Source organism: Elgaria multicarinata, chromosome 5, assembly GCF_023053635.1.
Source record: "Elgaria multicarinata webbii isolate HBS135686 ecotype San Diego chromosome 5, rElgMul1.1.pri, whole genome shotgun sequence".
In the NCBI taxonomy this organism is placed as follows: Eukaryota; Metazoa; Chordata; class Lepidosauria; order Squamata; family Anguidae; genus Elgaria; species Elgaria multicarinata.
In genome coordinates, this window is record NC_086175.1 from 29,857,602 (window position 1) to 29,870,401 (window position 12,800).

Here is a 12,800-nt window from a genome sequence, read left to right on the forward strand (position 1 = left end):
TCCACTCCGCTCTGCTGCAGAGCTCCGGATCTGGATCGGAGCTCCGCTTCCCCCCCCCCCATAGGCTTGCATTGAAATCCAAAAAAGTCTACAAGTTTTTTTCTGTTAAAGTTAGAAACCTTATTATTATTATTATTATTTATTTATATAGCACCATCGATGTACATGGTGCTGTACAGATAACACAGTAAATAGCAAGACCCTGCCGCATAGGCTTACAATCTAATAAAGTTGTAGTAAACAATAAGGAGGGAAAGAGAATGCAAACAGGCACAGGGAAGTGTAAACAGGCACCGGGAAGGGTGAAGCTAACAGTATAGAGTCAGAACAAGCTCAAAGTTTAAAAGCTATAGGGAAAAGAAAAGTTTTTAGCTGTGTTTTGAAAGCTGTGATTGAGTTGGTAGTTCTCAGGTGTTCTGGAAGAGCATTCCAGGCATGAGGGGCAGCAGAGGAAAATGGACGAAGCCGAGCAAGGGAAGTAGAGACCCTTGGGCAGGCAAGAAGCATGGCATCAGAGGAGCGAAGAGCACGAGCGGGGCAATAGTGTGAGATGAGAGAGGAGAGATAGGCAGGAGCTAGACCGTGAAAAGCTTTGAAGGTCAACAGGAGAAGTTTATATTGGATTCTGGAGTGAATTGGGAGCCAATGAAGAGATTTCAGAAGCGGAGTGACGTGGTCCGAGCGGCAGGCCAGGAAGATGATCTTAGCGGCAGACATATACACACGCATGCCAAGCCTCAAGCCAATGCAAGCGTCCCCTGATTTTGGGGGAATTTTTAAAATCGGACACCCCATTTTCTGACATGGACAGATAAAAAAAATTGAAGTGGGCACCCTCACAGATGCCATCTAGATCCACAATCATGCCAAGTTTCAAGCAAATCCCATCATCCCCTGATTTTTGGTGGGGCTTTAACCTTTTAACTCACCCCAAATCAAGTCCCATGCTAGAACTACCTCAATTTTCATGTAAGAAACCTCAAATTAGGCACCATGACACCTCATGTATGTAAATCACATCATCCCCTGACTTTTGGTGGGGCTTTAACCTCTAACGCACCACCCATAACCCCAATTCACACCCCTTTCTATATCTCCGTCAATTTTTATTTATTTATTTATTTATTTATTTATTTATTCATTACATTTTTATACCGCCCAATAGCCGAAGCTCTCTGGGCGGTTCACAATTTTTACGTTAGAAACCTCAAACTCGGCACCATGATATCTTATCCATGGATACACATGCATGCCGAGACTCAAGCCAATCCCATCATTTCCTGATTTTGGGGGAATTTATGAAAATTGGACACCCCATTTTCAGACATGGACTGTTCTCTGACATTTTGACAGATTAAAAAATTGGAAGTGGGCACCCTCATAGATGCCATCTAGATCCACATTCGTGCCAAGTTTCAAGCAAATCCCATCATCCCCTGATTTTGGTGGGGCTTTAACCTTTTAACTCACCCCAAATCAAGTCCCATGCTAGAACTACCTCAATTTTCATGTAAGAAACCTCAAATTAGGCACCATGACACCTCATGTATGTATACACATGCATGCCAAGACTCAAGCAAATCCCATCATCCCCTAATTTTTTGGGAATTTATGAAAATCGGACAACCCATTTTCAGACATGGGATTTACTCCGACATTTTGACAGATAAAAACTTGGAAGCAGGCACATCCACATTCATGGCAAGTTTCAAGCAGATTCCATCATCCCCTGATTTGGGGGGGGGGCTTTAACCTCCAACGCAGCACCCCTAAGCGCAATTCAAACACCCCTTTTCTATATCTCCGTCAATTTTCACGTTAGAAAGTAAAACCTCAAACTCAGCACCATGATAGCTTATCCATACATGCTTGCCAAGCCTCAAGCCAATCCAAGCGTCCCCTGATTTTTGGGGAATTTTTGAAAATCAGACACCCCATTCAGACATGGACTGTTCTCTGACATTTTTTGACAGATAAAAACTTGAAAGCATGCACCCTCACAGATGCCATCTAGATCCACATTCATGCCAAGTTTCAAGCAAATCCCATCATCCCCTGATTTTTGGTGGGGCTTTAACCTCTAACGCACCACCCATAACCCCAATTCACACCCCTTTTGATATCTCCGTCGATTTTCACGTTAGAAACCTCAAACTCGGCACCATGATAGTTTATTCTTGTATACACATGCATGCTAAGCATCAAGCAAATCCCATCATCCCCTGAATTTTGGCGGGGCTTTAACCTTTTAACTCACCCCAAATCAAGTCCCATGCTAGAACTACGTCAATTTTCATGTTAGAAACCTCAAGTTCAGCACCATGACACCTCATGGATGTATACACACGCATGCCAAGACTCAAGCCAATCCCATCATCCCCTGATTTTTGGGGAATATTTGAAAATCGGACACCCCAGTATCTCAGGGATTTAAAGCTGCAGACAGCTCAATGGGGCCATTTCAAAGGAAATCCCAACATGCCATGAATTGGGGAGTAGAGATAAACCTATATGAATCTTCTTCCACACTTGAAAAATTGATTTGGAACTTCAAAAAGTCTAAGTGAGCGCAGGAAGGACTTATCCCCTGAGTCAAAGCAAGACACACACAAACCATCCCTGTGAGGCGGGCAGGGGAGGAGGGAGGGAAGGCAGGCAGGCAGCAGACATTTCTGGGGGCATAAGGAAGTGAGCCAAGGATAGTTTCAAAGCCAGTAATACAAACCATCCCTCTGAGGTGGGAGCAGCACAGAGAGATGCCTTTTCTTTTGCATCCCATAACTAGGAGGCTAGGAGGATAAGAGTAAAGCTTTGTGCTCCTTGCTTCAGAGTTGATTGACTGCACTGTGATCACAGCCATTACTAAACAACAAAATAATAATGTTAATAGCAGTACTAATTAATATTAATAGCAACAATAACAACAACAACAACAACAACAACAACAAGAAGGAGTTGAACCACAGTGAAAGCCTGCCTGACTTCACTGAAGAGGAAAAGCCAGGATTGCTTGGGCTATGGGGTGTAAATATAAAATGGAATAAATAAATAAACAAAGGAGGGGTAGAATTAAAAGCAGCAGTGTTGCTGAATAAACAACAGGAAGAATTTTTTTAAAAAGGCTATATCTGTCTTTTACCAGTAAGAGGGAAGTGGACGTGCCCAGGGGGAGGGGGAATTATGCCAATTTTGACTGGCCCTGTCTAGGTACCAGTCTTTAAGAAGCAAACTAACACTTCAACTCATGATAGGCATTAGTCTCTCTCCACTGGGTTAGTCTTTGGAGGGCTCTGATGACCCTCCAAGGGCGGGAGAGAGTGTGTGCACTGGGCACGTCCACATGCCCTAGGGGACCTCATCCCCTTGCACCACATCTATTCAGTTGTTCACCAAGGTTAGGGTGGGTAGCAGTGCTGTGTTTCCTATCTGTTATTTATTTGCTTAATATATGATTTCAGGTTGTGTTTGTGCATTTGGTGGGGCTACTGTTTTAAAAAACACTGGGAAAAGTCCGTTCAGACTAAGAAAGAGAAGTTTCCCAGTATCCCAAGTCCCATTTTGCCTATCCCCTCCTCCAACTTTGGGATCATGTGATCATGAATCTGCCTCTCAGCACTTCAAAAAGGTACCTCTCCCGCTTTTTTTACCCAATTTTTCAAAAAATTATAGCAAGCGAACCGCACCACGCAGAGAGCTGAGAGTAGGCTCAAAATGACCCCCAGCCATGACTCTCTAAGCACAAGAAGTTTCAGAAAGATAGCTTAAAAAACAACACAGTTATCCCCTATTCTTTTTCGCAATGCAGTCCTATGGGCGAAATTTTCCAAAATGGCGATCGGAGCGCTCCGCGAAAAGAGAAGCGCTCCACCTATGGCTGCTTCTCTTCGCCGTGCTTCTAAGAGTCCCCGGTCCGCTTCTACTCCGCCTCTGGGCAAGGCGGAGCAGGCCAATTCGCTTCTGATTCTCGGATTCTAATCGGAGCGGAGCATACCTCTATTGATTTCCAGCCACTGATTGACGGAAAAATTGTGTTGGACTACTGTTTCAGGGCACAAAAGTTGTGAATCAGGCCACACACCCCATATACTCTTTCTTGCCGGAACAGCCAATCAGCCAGCTTCCCGTCCCATTCCTCCCCCCTCCCTTCACAAGTGCTACGCTTACAAAGCTTTTGCTGCTGAACTCATGGCCTGTAGCACATAGGAATGGGGAAAAATGGTTTGGTTCACATTTTAATATGAACATCTCTAAGTCTGCACCAGTGCACAAATCAAAACTGAAATCTGCACTTCCCTGAATTTTGCAGTGGGGTTCCTCTTTTCTTTCTTTTTTAAATTATGAAAGAACATATATTCAGAGTAAGTGCACACAAAAGTGAGTACCTTCATGAAAATAATGTTCAAAAATGAATTATATTAGGGAAATGGCTGACAAAATGTGTACATTAGGCAAAATTGCATATAAAAGTACATATGTTAGAAAAAATGTGCGCAAAAATACATACGGATTTCCATGCAATTTTCTTTTTAATTTTTTTTTTGGGGGGGGGACAGTTTTGAAGTTTGAGATGAACTGAACTTGGTAGAAATTGTGTGTGTGTGTGTGTGTGTGTGTGTGTGTGTCAAAATTTGGGACAAACAATGGGAAAAGTTCTCAAAAGTTCCAACTTGAGATTGGAAAAAATGAAAGAAAGAAACCAACATTTATAGATTTGTCCATCCCTAGCTAGACAAGTCCCCAGTCATTAAGATAGTTATCAACTTGCTTAAATAGGGATATAAATATGGTGAATCTAGCACAGGACTATGTGGGAAATGTACCATAAACTGGATTATGCAATAAACCAGTGAGTTTTGTTCCATATATGCTTCACATGAATGTTATCTGCTTTATCGAGGCACTTGTGATTTATTGCCTGCTATCAGACTTGGGGTACTTTGACATCTGCCCTAAAGTACAAATTATTTAACGTTTATCATATTCCTCTGTAAAATGTATGCACATCAGAATGGTGTCAAAATGGATGGCCTCGCTCACAGTTATTCAGAAGCTGACAATCCTTTATGCTCTCTCTGACATGTAGGTACATATGTGCTGATTGGTGCAGTACTTTGCTTCTGATGCAAGAATTCTAATTTGACATGTGTTATTTTGTACATACAGAAACATATTGCTAATCATTTGACAATGCAAATGATAAACTGGTCTGACCAAGAATACATACAAAAGATAGATAGATAGATAGATAGATAGATAGATAGATAGATAGATAGATAGATAATGAATTGGTAATAAGCAATGCAAGATTGACCCCCTTCCATTCCAGAATGTCATATAGCTCTTATTTGTATTTTTAACTTGTTGGCTGTTTTATGATGATTTTAATTTTTGTGAACCGCCCAGAGAGCTTCGGCTATTGGGCGGTATAAAAATGTAATAAATAAATAAATAAAATAAATAAATAAGACCCAAGACACTGTGGATGGGTTGAACTAAGGGGCAAAACTTTATTATATGAGAACAGATTTTGCTTATGATTACAGGCACTTCCACTTGGAAGCAAGTGGAATTGAGTTAAATGAGGTGAGGATAGGCGTGCCAAGAGCTTTGAGTCCAGATATGCCTGCTTAGCTGGATTGCTAGATGCTGTTCTCCAATTCTAAAATGCATTCATTCCCACTGTGGTTTCTCAACTGATTCCTAAGCAATGAAGCAGCATTAAATAGTTAGTTCTCGTTAACTTTAATGAGAATTCAGTGCTCATGAGCCTCAGGCAGCATCACAAACCTCCCACTTTCTATCTACATCTGACATCTGATGAACCGTATTATTATTATTAATATATATATATATATATATATATATATATATATATATATTCTTGCTGCTGGTAACAATTTCTTCAATGTGTATCACTTTAATATTCAAGTTAAGCTGGATATACTTGGGGTTGCGTCATGAGAAAGAAGACTTCATCTGGTAAACTCCCAAGCAGTCTCAGTTGGGTTGAATTCCCTACTGTCCATCATCTCTGAGAAGAGCAGTGGGTGGTTTCAGATCTCTCTCAAACAGATGATTAATGGTATTTAACACAATCTGTCCAGGATCTGGGATTTCAGTCCAAAAAAGTATATAATCAGTAACTTTTTTTGCATGTGTCTCTTCATATTGGATGGGGATGTCAGAAGTTTCTACTGTGCTGAAGTGTTGACATCAGATGAAGTTTTGTAAGGAGATAAAATTATTTTGCTTTTCTTTTGCAGATGTTGGAGATTTGGAAAGATATTATTTATTTATTTATTTATTTATTTAATTACATTTATATACCACCCCACAGCCGAAGCTCTCTGGGCGGTTTACAATTAAACAGTGTTCTATTTGGTTTGCTTATCATTTGAAATGCAGGTTTTTTTGGGGGGGAACTCATGGATATCTTTAAAAGAGAGAAATTCATTCCAATATTTTGCACGACTGCTTGAAAATATATATTGGCATTGACCCAATTCTTTTAATGTGTGGATTCCTCTTCAAGAAACATTCATGTCTACTCAAAAGTAATCCCATTGAGTTAAATGGGACTTGTTTCAGGAATGTATGTACAGGATTTCAGTCTATAACCACCTTCCTGCCCTGTCCAGAAAAAATAAAAGAAATCTGATGGGCACAATTATTGTTTTTGAAGAAAGCTCCAAATACTGAAGCCTCATGGATGTGGTTCCTTATCTAGACACATTGATGTCATATAGCTCTTAGGTGGATTGAATAATTGTCATCCATCTCTGTATGAAATAGCAAAATGTTATGTGTGTTCACTTGGAATTAAGTTGTGCATTAGAATGTAGCCTCATTGAGGATTTTAAGACGGGCAGGAAGTTGTGTTTCCTTAACATTGCTCCGCTTCCTGGTTCTCTTTTGCAATAGGGTCAAGCAGGATCACACAGGGGAGAAAGGGGAAGCGAGCAGCGATCACATGGCCCATTCAGGTTAGTGCGACAGCACCCTCTAGTAGGTGTTTTATAGTGCAACTTCTCCTGCACACAACAGGAAATAGCAAGAAATATCGCTACAGCTCAGAAAAGTAGGGTTTTCGGGGTCTAACTTAGTGACGGAAAAAAGAGCAGAAGGAGTGGGAGAAGCACAGAAGGATCACTGCGTCGTCAAAATGACCCACCAATATCTGCGAGTGGCCAGTCATGAACGTGCTATTCAGTGCTTGTCTGAAGAAGCCCACTGTGGCATCATATATAGAATTAAGCCCCACTGCAATCAATGGGAGTTACTCACAGGTAAGTAAGCACAGGATTGCAGGCTATGTGTCTCTATTCTCAGCACCAATATTACATTTGAATTCCTGCTCTGTGCTCGAGGCTCAGGTTAGCTTAGGCCCTTTTAAAAATGCCTTCTCTTTAGCATCAGGCAGCATTGAACAAAATAGTCAGTGCATCCAGATCGGGATATACACCCCATCTCCATCGTACAATGCATCCACCTAATTTCATGGGTTTTTAGTGTGGATTCTCAGCTTGATGTACCATCTGTACAATCCTACCTTCTCACATAGATCTTGCTTGCTGCTTAAGGCATGCATTCTTCTGTGTCTTCTTGGACAGGGAAACTTCCTTTTCATGTACTTATTTTTCCTGATGTCTCTTACTGTGGTTTTTCCACCTTTGTTTTGTTTTTGTTTTTGTTTAGCTAGAGCTTCATTATTTCTGACTTGCATCCATGCATACTTGCCTGTCTGCCTCATTTATTTTCAGAGGGTTCAGCATCTTGAAAGTAATCAATATTGCCATTATTAGCAAGTCCTTGTGAAATTCACACAGTTCTGAATGGAAATTCACAGCAGTATGTTGATCCAGTGACTGAATTCCTATATCTATGCTTTTGCCGTGTCTTTTGATGTTTGTTTTCCTCTGGGAGCTAGAATCGCTATGTGTGTGTCTTTCAGGAAAAGAGAAGAACTCTCGTGCTTTACTTGAAGCCTGGATCTAGAATAAACTCCAGAAAATGAAGAAGAAATTTTAAAAATGGATAAATAACTGTAATTACTTATGCAAGGTTTTGGCATCTCCTTGCTAAGTTCTGAGATTCATCCAACACAAGTCATCATCACACATAATTAATAAGGTAAAAAAAGATTGGAAGCCACCCTTCCAGCAATGCCCGATCACCACCCAGCCAGTACAGCTTGGGCGGAGGACAGGTTTTGCAGGGGGGCGGGGGCGGGGAGCCAGAAATATAGGAGGACACGGCACGTGCTCTGCATGCAAACAGCCTCATGAGGTGGGGGCAAAGCCAAGTGTATAAAGGCTCACCTCCACGAAGCTATCGGCCTCTTTCAATTTCGGCCCCACCCTCCCTCCCTATAAACCAGTATGGGAATAACCAGTCATCCTCATTGGAAGGGAGGCTGAGTAGGAATTTTCCCTGTCATTCAGTAACGTGCAGGTTTTCACCTACTCCATACTGGATCCAATCTTTAGAAGTGGAGGATAAATAGGTTAATTATGAATGGCAGGGTTGTGCGGGAATTTTGGAAAGTCAGGATAGGGACGGTGAGCACTCTGGCACCTTTATGGTGATTGGCAATCCAGAGGTCCTGCTCCTCGGGGGCTGTGCAGCTTTTGTGCCAGGATATGGTTTGTCTTTGGGGACCTTCTTGTCTCATCTACTCGGCTATGCAGCCTGAGTGGAGATGACATGGGTCGGTCTCACTAAACACGCAAGTGTAGTTGAAATGGGGGCTGGGTCACCCGACCCCTATTTTCAGCTGAGTGGGTCGCCCTGTGGGGCAGGCTAGTTGCCTGAAGAAATAAGCTTGATTTCCGCACGTTCATGCACAGATCCATGGAGGGGAGAATCTCCATGTGTAAATAAAGAGGCCCTATTTAATCCCAAGCTCTGGTGTCTGTGTGTTTATTTCTGAGACTTCCTTCTCCGCTTGCAATGGTTGAGCTGTTCTGATGTCAGAGAATGTTCACAAATGGCCCAAGAAATAGTGCAGCTGTTGTGAGGAAATGATTGTCTAGCAGCTGTACATTGGAAGAAAGGAGGATTGGAGGGAAGAGGAAGAAAGCTGGAGATATGAGTGAAATGCCAAGAAATGGCAAAGCGGGGTGGGGAGAGAAAAGGTAGAAAGCAAAGAAGTTGATAGGAGTGTGAGGTGAAAAGCAAGATGCAAAAGAGGAGCACTGTGGGACACTGGGTAAAAAAGAAAACTCACTGAGAGCCTAGAAGAAAAAGAAAGGTGTGTGAGAAGGCAGGTGAAGAAGATGGCAACACGTTGAGATATTTTTGTTGTAAACAGCTTTGAACGATTGGTAATGTGTTTGTAAGCACGGTCAGAGAGTCCAAGGAGATGTGGCATGAGATTTCACATGGTGTTTTTTTTTTTTTTTACATCCTTGGCCACATATCTCTAGAAAAGTTATATATAGAAGGGATTTACTAAAAATATGTAAGCATGGAGTAGCTTTAGCATTACTGTGCCCAAAGAACTAATGAGGAATGCTTTCTTCCTTTATTTTTTATTTTCCAAAGAAAGAGTTGCTCCTGGGGAAAAGGAAGATGAAAACTGGCCAGAGGCAGCCTCTAGCTGTCATTCAGGAGCTGAGACCAATTTCATGCATCTGTGCAATCCATGAAAATTAGAATTTTACAGTGCACTACTCTGCAGAAGAGATAACAGGGAAAGGTTTTGGATTGGGAAAAGGAAGAGAGAAAAATTCATTAGGAACTGTAGCCATGTCTTTCTTTATTATCTTCTTCCCATTTCAGAATTGTAGTTTTTACACAGAAAGGCCCTGATCCGTTTGTTGCACATGAGTAGTGGAAACACATCTCCATCTATATCAAATGCATCCATTAAATTCAATGAGGAACAATAGATGTGCACTGTAATGCCCTTCTCAATCCAGGAGCTGCAACATCAGCTGCAAATAGAGATTTCCCCTCACTGGATCTGAGAATGAAGTAATGGCCAAACATAGGGTGACCATATGAAAAGGAAGACAGGGCTGTTGCATCTTTGAGCGTCATCACACAAGGGGAAATCATGTTTCCTTACCATTGCTTCTCCGCCTGTGTGTTTGTCCCCCATTACTTCCTCTTTTGAAAGAGGAAGTAAACAACTTGCATGTGGCCCATTCAGTGGGCCGTTTTGATCCCGCTGCTTCTCCTGCACACAGCAAGAGATAGCAGCAACTTCTGTCTTTAAAAATAAGTCAGACTTACTGGGGTGCTTTTTTTGCTATAAGGTTTGGGAAGTGTGCAGGAGGCAAAAGATGTCTAGAGAGGGACCCACGAAAATCTGTGAGTGCCCAGCAATGAGTATGCAATAAAACATTCATCTTATGGAGCTCTTTAAAAGTTGTATAGAAAATGGAATTTCAGCAAATGTCATTTGTATGCATGCAGCACCTTGTGAAATACCCTCTAGGGCCAGATCTACACTACTGCTTTAAAGCACTTTTTAACAGTTATAAAGCACTTTAAAGCAATAGTGTAGATCCGTCCCACATCACAACAGGAGCCCTGCCCTCTTTTGTATCTGGTGACTCTAGCTATACTGTAGCTATACTAGAGTCACCAGATACAAAAGAGGGCAGGGCTCCTGCAGCTTTAACCGTTGTGATGAAGAGGGAATTTCACCAGGTGCTGCATGCATACAAATTACACCTGCTGAAATTCCATTTTCTACGCAACAGTTAAAGAAATGCAGGGCAGGGAAAAGGAAATCTGCAAGGAACAATTAGAGGCATTTAACCCTTCCTATGCATGCCAATTCTCACCCACAACTGCTTTGGTATTTTTCCTCCTGCAGCTGGGTTTATTCCAGAGTCAGAGTCCAACTCGGACAGTTTTGATTTGTTTGTAATGGACAGAGAAAAGGCTATTGCAGGAAGGAAACCTTGTAGGATGGAAAAGCTAAACATTCCCATTCACTAATTCTCCCTTGCAAATGAGTGGGAGCCCTATGTTTCCCTTGTAATGTGTAGTTCTGCTTAGATTGCAGCCTGCATGTCCTTTGTCTCATTTTACCTTTTCTATGGTGCTTAATTTGTATGTGTACTATGGTAGAAATAATAATAATAATAATAATAATAATAATAATAATACCAAATTTCCTGATGTGTTTCAAACATATCAAGGGAAATGATTCAATATTTAATGTAAACCCACATATTCTGATGGAATTCAATCCCTTCCAGTTTACTCCAAAGTAAACAAACTTTTTCAATAGTTGAACAATTTTACTTATCACAATACATTTGGCAATATGGGGGAAAAAAATCTGTCCTGGGTACCATCAGAAAATGGTTGCCATGGAAGACATAGCGAAGGACAAGTAACCTGGCTCAAAAGCTGAGTTCAAGGCAGAGGTGGGGTATGACTTCAACAAACTATACACATCCTTGGAACCCACAGTATTCAGCAGTAACAGAAACCTATTCACAGCAATCCCAGCTGCTTGAAAGAAAATTAGTTGTTTTGTGTGTGTGTGTGTGTGTTTTAAAAAAGTGTAAAAGGAACCAAGAAAGGTGTCTGGGAGCACATTGGTGCCCATTGATCACCATGATGCCTTTCCCTGATATGCAGTATACTACTGCTTTGATGATGTGGATGAATAGTAGAATAACATTGCTGGGAAAAGCAGAAGTACTGCTATTAATACAGGTGGCTACTTTTTGTGGCTACATCTTCTAGTTGTTTATAATGACCCCATTTAGAAGACACTTTTAACAATGGCTTTAACCATGGTGGTTAAATCCATGGTTCAAGGTCTCTTTTGAACGGGACCAATGTGTGGCAGATATCATACTAGAGAAGGCTATTTTATGTCTATCAATATCCTCCCTTACTGCTAAGAGGGGCAATGAAGAAAAGAGCAGCACTTACTTCCTACTCATCCAATATCAATATTACTATTAGTTTGTTTGTTAGTTAGTTTTATTTATTTATTTATAAATAATTTATTTAGTTCATATGTGGGGGAGAAGCTGGAGCTCACTAAATGCTGTTGGACTACAACTTCCATCATCACTGACCATTGGCCATGCAGCCTGGGGCTGATGGAAGCTGTAGTCTGACTGCACCTGGAGGATCATAGCCTCACCAGCCCTGATCTATTTAATCAGCTAGTTATATTCCACCTTCAGGGAAGCTAGAAGCAAGAGGTGGGTGGAACCTAAAGGCTTTAGTCAAAGGATGAATCACAGGACTGATATTCCAAGCGTTATATCAACTGAAACATGGACAGATAACTGCCATCTTCTGGTTTCTTCATTGTTTCTGCCTCATACCAGAGAGATCCTCTTCATGAAATCCAGGGCAGGGTTACCAGAGAACTCTTCAGTACCATCAGCATCATGGATCTTAGGAAGAAGGGAGCGATGAAGCATGGCTAGAGGGAATTCAGCTGCTTCTTGCATCAACATCTGTGTGAACTGTGTGGGTGTCGCAGCACAGTTCTATAAAATCCCCAGGAAAATTCAATATTTGCTCTCTTAAAGTAGTTTTTAATGCATGGTTTGTGCCCATGAAAGGTGATTACTAGACCAGGAAAATGCAGTGCTTTCACCCTTAATATGGCAATATCATTTCTCAAGAGTAAAAAGGCAGTTCATTCTCTCTCTCGTTCGCTTTTTAAAACCTGGGCTCATTTTGATTGTAGTCTCTCTCTCTCTCTCTCTCTCTCTCTCTCTCTCTCTCTCTCTCTCTCTCTCTTTCTCTCTCTCTCCCTCAGAAATAACTATAAGAGGTTTATTTTTCTTGTCCCTTGTCGCTAATTTATTTAA